Source organism: Pseudochaenichthys georgianus, unplaced genomic scaffold (assembly GCF_902827115.2).
Source record: "Pseudochaenichthys georgianus unplaced genomic scaffold, fPseGeo1.2 scaffold_447_arrow_ctg1, whole genome shotgun sequence".
In the NCBI taxonomy this organism is placed as follows: domain Eukaryota; kingdom Metazoa; phylum Chordata; class Actinopteri; order Perciformes; family Channichthyidae; genus Pseudochaenichthys; species Pseudochaenichthys georgianus.
The window spans coordinates 52,441-62,118 of NW_027263012.1; the positions used below are offsets into that span (position 1 = coordinate 52,441).

General features: G+C 37.7%; 1 pseudogene; it reads left to right on the forward strand.

Annotated features, from left to right (window-relative positions):
- The first annotated feature begins 645 nt into the window (after nucleotides 1-645).
- On the forward strand, nucleotides 646-4,388 carry LOC117442613 (cytochrome P450 2K1-like; annotated as a pseudogene).
- Nucleotides 4,389-9,678: the final 5,290 nt, after the last annotated feature.

A 9,678-nucleotide genomic window follows, 5' to 3' on the forward strand; every position in this document is an offset into this window, starting at 1 on the left:
ATTTATATGTAGGACATAATAGACAGTAATATCTTACCTTCCAACATTTCCACACACCAGGAGGAGGGAGGCGCGAAAGAGAACCGTTCCTCTGGCCTGCAGCCAAGAATCACCGCAGACGCATGCGCAAAGGGGCAGTGTGGGCCTAATATCTTCAAGTAGATTTTACCCAGATTGTTTGTGTTTCAGTTGGTACTGTCAGAAATTAGGTAGTGTAGGTAGAATGTACCCATTCATATATACTAACAATGCTCACTTATATACCTTGAGTACAATTTAAATGATTTGCTTGGATAATATATACTACCCTCCAAAATCCTTTTTTATAGTGTGGACTCTAAATGGGTCAAAGTTTTGAAGAGCCAATATCCAAAACCAAAAGACTGGTAAAGAAGAATCTGTCAATAAGAGACTTAACTTTATTGTTCCATTAAACTCTCCCCTTCGGGACATTGAAGATAAGAAATCAGTAAACCAATCAAACAATAAAAGTACACTCTTTCTAAAAGGTACATTACAAGTTAGTTATCTGATGCTTTTATCCAAAGCAACTTAAATATATTGGACTGGATTTGTTGGCGGCAGGGAGTGGGATTGCCCTTTGACGATCAGATAAATAGTTAAGCACATTACCCGCCTCGGCTGTTTCCATACCACAAGCTCCAAAAGAAACAAGGAAGCTTTTTCTTTTGAAATCATGGGGCTTTTGGATCTGTTTCTCCAGTCTTTCAGTTCCATCTCCCTGTTTGGAGCTCTGGTTGTCCTGCTGCTCGTCTACATTCTCTCCTCCTCCAGATTCAGCTCCCAGGATGAAGGGAAGGGACCTCCAGGTCCAAAACCACTTCCCCTACTTGGGAACCTACTGCAGCTCGACCTCAAGAGACCCTACAACACATATATGGAGGTGAGGAAATTATTGAACTAATGTTCATTTCTTGAGGGGTGTTATGTTATATGTGCTCTGCAGATATCACATTGTTGATCTTCTGATTTATTTTTCTTGAAAAAATAATATGATGATGCCCTTGTTTTTTTTTAGCTTTCCAAGAAATATGGATCCGTTTTCACAGTTCATTTGGGACCCCAAAAAGTGGTGATCCTGGCTGGATACAAAACTGTGAAGGAGGCACTTGTCAACTATGCAGAAGAGTTTGGTGACAGATATTCATTGCAAATAACAAAAGAAAATAGTGGAGGCCATGGTAAGGAACGTTTCCTTTTTTTAAATAACCTCCCTGTTGTGTTACATTTTTAGCAACATTTTATTGTTTTTGGTGCTGGATAACAGCGAATCAGAACGCAATCCACAATTGATAACATTGAGCAAACATGGTCTGGCCATAACAATGGTTTTATTTTAGGACTCGCATGGTCCAACGGTGAATCATGGAAAGAGATGAGGCGCTTTGCCTTGACTAACCTCAGAGACTTTGGAATGGGCAAGAGGGCTAGTGAGGACAAAATCATTGAGGAATGCACCTACCTCATTGACGTGTTAAAGAAATGTAAAGGTAAGTGTCTTATTAAAAACAACTGCATGATAAGCAACAGGTTAACAAAGTTTGTGGTTTTTATTTGTTTTACTTTTTACAGGAGAAGCTTTTGATACAACTCAACCCATATACCAGGCAGTGGCTAATATGATCTGCTCAATTGTTTATGGCAGCAGATTTGAATATGAAGATGCAGAGTTTAAATCACTGGTACATCGAGCAACCAGATATATCCAACTCCTGGGCTCCCCGTCAATACAGGTGCCATTTATGCTGCTGTGTTTATTGTATCTTTGTAACTCTGGCACAACAATTTCCTGCGGGATAAATAAAGTCCTATCTTATATTATTTCATTTATTATTTTGATCAAGGAGAGACATCCAGATGTGAGTTTAACATACATAATACATGAATGTGGTGCAACTGATTCAAAGGTATCTTTTTTTTACATATAAAAAAGGTGTTTAACATGTTCCCATGGATCGGTAAATGGATTGCTGACAGAAAGGAACTTCACACGATAGCTGCTGAGAACCCGAAACAGACTCAGCAGATGTTTAGTCGTTTGAAAGAGACCCTCAATCCACAGATGTGCAGAGGATTTGTGGACGCCTTTCTGCTCCGAATACAACATCTGGAGGTTGGGAAGCATTTCATTACACACCCCAACACAACCACAAGTTCATAAACCTGTAATGGCTTTCTTTGCCTTCAGCATTCCCAGGAAAAGTAGAGTTGTTTGTGACAATGAATGAAATGCAAGTATTTGAACATTTAATCAGCAGCAGTAATCGCAGTTGTAGAAATCAGCCCTTTTTTCTGACTAGTTCAAATTCAATGCCAACATGTCCAAAAGATGATATGGACAAGCAGTAATATTATTTTTGATAGACAATTGATTTTACTAGTGGAAATTAATATGTTTACATTAGATGAAATAAATGGAAATCTGGATAGCAAAAAATTAAATGTGACTGATCTGTGAATTAAAAGTATTTCATTAATTAAATTAACGAATAAATTTAATCAAAACCCAGATATCAAGAAATACATTTCAAATATCTGTTATCCAGGTGTAACTAGTGAAACATATGTATTAGAATTAATTATATGCAAAATATCTGAAATTACTTTAAAGCTGGTGAGATTTGAATTTCCTGAAGTCAAAATTAAAAGTAGTCAAATAAATGCTAATATTATGTGTCAGAAATACGCATGGCAATTTGAGTCATATATCAGAAATGATATGATAATGGTAATGTTGGCCAATTACCCAAAAATTGTTTGTTGATGGGAAACTAGATTGGTCAACATTCTTGGTTTAACATGTTAAAATGTAATTGTGAATATGTTTTTAAGTGAAAGAGGAAATTACTGACTTCTTCATATCAAAAGTATTTTACAGATATCCTGATTAACATTCTGAGATTTTGAAATGTAATTTCCAATACAGATAACTACATCAGTACTAGTCAGCCCTTTGATTACATTATAAAAAGGCTTGCCAACTACTACCTCAACAAAGCAACAAATTCCCTCATATGTAACATGTCTAGGTTTTGGTTCCGATTTGTTTGAATAACTGTTTATATTTTTTGGCAGGAATCCGGGATCACAGACAGTCACTTCCATGATTAAAAACCTGAAGCATACGGTTCTTAATCTCTTTGTTGCAGGCACTGACACAACAGCAAATACCCTGAGATGGGCACTACTATTTATGGCCAAGTATCCAAAAATACAAGGTAAGGATCTTAAAATCCGATCAAATCCGTTTCATGCAACATTCCAAGCAACAATATGTGCTTTACCAACACAAAGATCATCTCAACTCAAAATAACATTCAATCTTTTAGACCAGGTCCAGGAAGAGCTGAGCAGGGTGGTAGGAAGTCGTCAAGCCCAGGTACAGGACAGGAAGAGCCTGCCTTTCACTGACGCTGTCATCCATGAAACACAGAGACTGGGCAACATTGTCCCGATGGCACTTCATCACAAAACAAGCAAAGACGTAACTTTCCAGGGTCACTTCATTAAGAAGGTCAGAATGAATGAAACATGTAATTTAAAGAACCCAAGATTACTTGAGAGGATGAATCACATATGACTAATTAAAGAGGAGGACTGTCCTATGAATTAAATGAAACTGGACAAGACTGCCTTAGGACTGCCTACGCTAAATCAAATGCTAACCTTTAATAAATCCCCCTGATTTAAATCATTAAGTAGTCGTTGTAAGATCTGATAATAGCCAAATTCAGACTGAGCCCTATGGCTACGAAAGATTGCAGAAAGACCCGTTTCATCTTTTTACAAAGTACAGCCATTTCTGAGAGCTAATTTTATAGGAGCGAACAGTGCCCTTGCTCTAATGCTGTATTCAGTTCTCTTTAGACATCCATTGTTCAACCGGTTCTATCAATAGAATCCGCCCTCTATATATGACAGTATTGGAAATCATACCGTGTTTTTTCCACAGGGGACCACAGTGTTTCCTCTCCTGACATCCGTCCTGTATGATGAGACTGAGTGGGAACACCCCCGCAGCTTTTATCCTGCTCACTTCCTGGACAAAGACGGGAAGTTCATCAAGCGAGATGCCTTCATGCCTTTTTCTGCAGGTTGGTGAATTTAGCCATCACTTCTTGATGTGCACTGACTTGCAGGCGACATGATCATATTCCTTTTGATTTCTTTCTCTTCAAGGTCGCAGGGCTTGTCTTGGAGAGAGTCTGGCCAGGGTGGAGCTCTTCATCTTCTTCACCAGCCTCTTGCAACACTTTCGTTTTACTCCTGCTCCAGGAGTTTCGGAGGATGAATTGGATTTGACTCCAGGTGTAGGCGTCACCCTCGGCCCTTCACCTCATAAACTGTGTGCTGTTTCCTGCATGTGAGCAGTAGGGCTTGAAAATGCTTCTTAGTCCCACTGTCATGACTTTAAATCCATTTAATTCCAGAGTATTTTCTAATTGTACAACTTGATAGTTAATGTAGTAAAACAGAAGATAATATTTACAACTTCATAAATGTAATCACAACAATTTTCACTTCCTCACTATAGACCTGTAAATGCAGATCTAGCAAAGTACATGGTATTCGATACATCAACTAGTGTTTCTGGCTATCATGTCATTAAAATGTCAATTGTATTCATGTTAATCTTTGTCTGCATTTCTTTGTAAATCATTGAGAAATTGATTTCACCAAAGTCAAAAACCTCATTGAAGTCTTTAAGAAATGAAGGGGGTGAGTACCTTGTTAAAATAATGCATGATTTGCCACATTTTGCCAATATTTAAGGTATTCATTTATTGTCCCATTTCCCCTTTTCACAAGAGAAGCTTAGCAAATAAACTGCACAAATTTGAATTGTATGGGTTTCATTGTTAATGGCCAAAAATGTTAATATAATGATCTAAAATGTACATAACTGCTAGAGGAAGCAATCCTAGAAAACCAGAACCACAATAAACATCCACAATAAAGAAAGAAATTAGTTAATGTAACTCCCACTCATATACAAGATTCAGAGTTAACTGAGGTGATTCACTTGGTCTAGCATACTTGTTCTCACAATGCTATAGCATAGAACAACAAATAAAAACTCTTCATGATAATTGATGGCTGATATTAACTCAAATGATTCATCGTTGCATTAATGTTAATGTGCTCTGTGAATTGCTGTCGTGTATAGCTCTTCTACAATCCTGCAACATTTGAGAAAGAACCGGTGTACTAAACCCAACAAAGTGTCATGTTTTTTTAAACCAGCCCATTTCAGTAGGCCGGAATCATTACTTTATTTTCCATCCATCTTCTACAATGACTAGAAAGTGTTGAATAGTACAAATCAAAACCTAACATACTGGGACAGAGGTATCTGTCAATATTAAATACTTAACTTTATTATTCCATTCTCCCATTCGGATCACATGACATTTAAGATAACAAATATTTGTGTCTATTTTATTTTGCCATGTTTCTGTATAATGTGCCATACTGAACTGTTTGCACTTTACTGGCATTGATCCGGACCATTGACCTTGTATAAAATTCACAAGTGGCCTTTTAACAAAAAGGTTTGAGTACCCCTGTATTCCAGAACAACAAATAAAAACTCTTCATGTTTATTGATGGCTACGGAGCCCCCCTGGTGCCATTGGTGAGAAAAATATTAATACGTGGCCACGTATTAATAGTGCGTGGCCACAAGTTACTAATGCAAGGCCACGAATTAATAATGGGTGGCCACGAATTAGTTATTATGTTCCCACACATTAGTAATTCGTGGGAACACAATAATTATTACGCAATAACTAAATCCAGATAGTCTATAGAAACTGAAGACTGAGTGACAACAAGTCGAGAAAAGTTGGAACGATATTAGTAGTAGTAACCATACCGCTTTCGTCACATTAGTATGCATAGAAAGTGACAGGTGGACACGCCCCCAATTATGCAAATGAGCTAAGTCAGCCTCCAATTGGCCAATGAGCTAAGTCCCGCCTCCCATTGTCCCGCCCCCCATTCTTTGATGTGTGTGTTATCAGATTGGAGTGAAAAGCCCCCGGCGTAGTTATTTGATGTACAGTATAAGTGCTCTCTTTAAAGTTAAGTTATTTGACCCTTGCCCCTGAGAGTTGAGTAATTAGCCTTGTAATCAGATAGGAGTGAAAAGCCCCAGGCAGTCCCTTTGTTGTATAGTTCTTTCATGTATTGATTAAGACAGTCTCTTTGAAGTCAAGTTATTTGACCCCTGCCCCTGAGAGTTGAATAATTAGCCTTGTAATCAGATATGACTGAAAAGCCCCAGGCAGTCGCTTTTGTTGTCTAGTTCTTTCATGTATTGATTAAGCCAGTCTCTTTAAAGTTATTTGACCCCTGCCCCTCAGAGTTGTGTAATTAGCCTTCTGATGTATGCCCTTTGGTGTTAATCTCTGTATAAGTGCCTACCCTCCCCCCTCCCAGCCTCCCTCCTTTGCCCCACCCCTCCTGAGGCTATGAGCCAGCAGAGGAGTGTATAGAGATATGCTCAGAACTAAATTAAAAAAAAAAGACAGACAATTCACCTTTTTCAAAAAAGAAAAATGGCCGAGAGACGTCTCGATAAGGTTTAATCATCCAGAGGCCTGTGTAACAACTTACCACCATCCGTCTGAAGCGCCAGTCAAGAATGCAGAGTTTTCTACTACGACACAGATCGTATAATCTATGTGACAAGACGGGGGAGACCACATGCATCCTTTTTTGATTTGTGGTCTCCCCCTGTCTTGTCACATAGATTATACTATCTGTGTCGTAGTAGAAAACTCTGTGCTGTAATTTCTCCAATTCAATGTACAGTTTCAGCCAGTTTGTGATTTTGACGCTATTTCAGTGAAACAAGGCTGTTTTGAACATTTGACAGATGTATGCTTAATTCTCTCAAAAGGTTACCGAAAGATACACTTTTCTTTTTAAAAAAGCTGACCACTACCATGAAAGCACTCTGTTTTATTAGATTTCGTCAAGCATCTGACTCTTAATGGCAGTTTTTCATTTTGAGGCTATTTCAGTGAAACAAGGGTGTTTTGAACATTTGACAGATTTATGCTTAATTCTCTCAAAAAAGATACTGAAAGATACACTTTTGTCTTTAAAAAGCTGAAAAGTAGATAGTGAAGTACTTTGTGTCCGTAGATTTCCTTAAGAATCTGACTCTTAATGGCAGTTTGCGATTTTGAGGCTATTTCAGTGAAACAAGGCTGTTTTGAACATTTGACAGATTTATGCTTAATTCTCTCAGAAAGTTACCCAAAGATACACTTTTGTGTTTAAAAAGCTGACCACTACCATGAAAGTACTCTGTTTTAGTAGATTTCGTTAGGATTCTGACTCTTAATGGCATTTTGTGATTTTGAAGCTATGTCAGTAAAACAAGGCTGTTTTGAAACATTTGACAGATTTATGCTTTAATTCTCTGAGAAAGTTACTGAAAGATACACTTTTGTGTTTAAAAAGCTGAAAAAGTAGATAATGAAGTAGACTTTGTGTCCGTAGATTTCGTTAGGATTCTGACTCTAAAAAGCAAGTTTTTTGATTTTAAGACTTTTTACAGACACTCTTTTTACAGATTTTGTTAAGAATCTGACTCTTAACACACCATCCCCCCGAGAGCCAAACATACTCACCCCCTTTTCAACACCCTCTCCCTGCAGCAGCTCAGGTGTGAACCCCCCACCCCATACAGAATTTCAGTCACTGTGTAAAACTATTTAGTGACACTCTGCAGATTTGTGTGTAATTCTCTCACAAAGGAACTGTAAGATATACTTTTTATGTATGCAAAAACCTTAAAACATTTCTGAAAATAAAATACTTTATCTGAATACATTTTCTTTAAAAGCACTTTTTTGAAATTATTTATTTATTATTTCATTGGAGCAATCCAGTTTTGTTGACATCAATGCTTTATTCTCTTTTCTTGTGTTACTAAGATACTTTTAGTTACACTTTAATGGATGCAAACCTTTTTAACCGGGTAAATATTCATTAATTTGTAAGGAATTTGTATTCTTTATGTCTATCTAAAAGTCAAGTTTGTGAATTTAACACTGTTTCGATGAAACACAGCAGTCTTGATAACTTTACATGACTAACATTACTTTTCTAAATATATGTTTTTTCGAGGCGTTACTTTGATTTCTTTCATGTTATTTTAAACACAACATTACTTTTTTCATATTTTTTCAACATACTGTGATATTATATTTTTTGAAAAAACTACCTAGTGATTTCTAGCAAAATACTATAGAAACTGAAGAGTTGGAACGATATTAGTAGTAGTAACCATACCGCTTTCGTCACATTAGTATGCATAGAAAGTGACAGGTGGACACGCCCCCAATTATGCAAATGAGCTAAGTCAGCCTCCACTTGGCCAATGAGCTAAGTCCCGCCTCCCATTGTCCCGCCCCCCATTCTTTGATGTTGTTACACAGGCCTCTCGATGATTAAACCTTATCGAGACGTCTCTCGGCCATTTTCTTTTTTGAAAAAGGTGACTTGGTAAGCTGAATTGTCTGTCTTTTTTTTTATTTAGTTTTGAGCATATCTCTATACACTCCTCTGCTGGCTCATAGCCTCAGGAGGGGTGGGGAAAAGGAGGGAGGCTGGGAGGGTAGGCACTTATACAGAGATTAACATCAAAGGGCATACATCAAAGGCTAATTACACAACTCTGAGGGGCAGGGGTCAAATAACTTTAAAGAGACTGGCTTAATCACTACATGAAATAACTAGACAAAAAAAGGGACTGCCTGGGGCTTTTCACTCATATCTGATTACAAGGCTAATTATTCAACTCTCAGGGGCAGGGGTCAAATAACTTGACTTCAAAGAGACTGTCTTAATCAATACATGAAAGAACTATACAACAAAGGGACTGCCTGGGGCTTTTCACTCCTATCTGATTACAAGGCTAATTACTCAACTCTCAGGGGCAAGGGTCAAATAACTTAACTTTAAAGAGAGCACTTATACTGTACATCAAATCACTACGCCGGGGGCTTTTCACTCCAATCTGATAACACACACATCAAAGAATGGGGGGTGGGACAATGGGAGGCGGGACTTAGCTCATTGGCCAATTGGAGGCTGACTTAGCTCATTTGCATAATTGGGGGCGTGTCCACCTGTCACTTTCTATGCATACTAATGTGACGAAAGCGGTATGGTTACTACTACTAATATCGTTCCAACTTTTCTCGACTTGTTGTCACTCAGTCTTCAGTTTCTATAGACTATCTGGATTTAGTTAGACGAAAGCAGTATGGTTACTACTACTGATATTGGTAGATTCAGATTTCATTAGGGGTGTAACGGTTCACAGAAGTCACGGTTCGGTTCGTACCTCGGTTTGGTGGTCACGGTTCGGTACGGTTCGGTACAACAACAAAAAAGCAAAAAAAAGTCCCAAATGCATAATTCCAGGTTTGTTGTTATTTATGTTTGAACAGTAGTGCAAGTTTCAGTTTAAAAATAAAGAACTCTGACATTTTGAATAATTAACTGTATTAAACAGTTAAAAACAACCCATACACAGTACACTCAGATGGCCATATTATCTATAATGGCTGATGTCAAACAAAAAGGTTTCAACAAGCTGTAAAACTAAAAAGGATGTCTTGATAATCATAAATAATA